The sequence below is a fragment of the Littorina saxatilis genome, linkage group LG4 (assembly GCF_037325665.1).
Source record: "Littorina saxatilis isolate snail1 linkage group LG4, US_GU_Lsax_2.0, whole genome shotgun sequence".
Lineage (NCBI taxonomy): Eukaryota > Metazoa > Mollusca > Gastropoda > Littorinimorpha > Littorinidae > Littorina > Littorina saxatilis.
Genome location: NC_090248.1, coordinates 48,058,465 through 48,058,844, shown reverse-complemented (window position 1 = coordinate 48,058,844; position 380 = coordinate 48,058,465). Strand labels below are relative to the sequence as shown.

At 46.6% G+C, this 380-nt stretch overlaps 1 protein-coding gene across 1 annotated transcript in view; it reads right to left on the bottom strand.

The window, feature by feature from the left end:
• Positions 1-314: 314 nt before the first annotated feature.
• LOC138963588 (uncharacterized) overlaps positions 315-380 on the bottom strand; it is a 3,203-nt gene continuing 3,137 nt past the window's right edge. The window contains exon 2 of the mRNA XM_070335440.1: positions 315-380. This exon is cut by the window's right edge and continues 2,674 nt beyond it. The gene's annotated coding sequence lies outside the window, so the exon portion shown is untranslated.

The window sequence follows — 380 nt, the reverse complement described above, 5'->3', positions numbered from 1 at the left end:
ACAGACTTGTACAAAATGTAAGTATTGTCATGGTTCACGGATTGCACAGGCACTTACAGTGTCTTAACAAACAGAAACGTTTGACAAAAACATAGAAAAAGACACAAGAATAGCTGTCTAGGGGATAACATTGTATCAAAACAAACTTGAACTAGGACAATTACCCACAATCCAACAGCCTACCGGCTTTCTTTGCGCAGCGGGTATTGTATGCGGAATGATCTCAGAGCAAGCAGGGTAGCAAACAAGCAAGCAAGCGCACGTGTGTGTGTGTGTATGTGTGTGTGTGTGTGTGTGTGAGAGAGAGAGTGCGTTTGTGCGTGCGTGCGTGTATGCGTTTGTGCGTGCGTGCGTGCGTGCGTACGTTCGTGCGTGCGTAG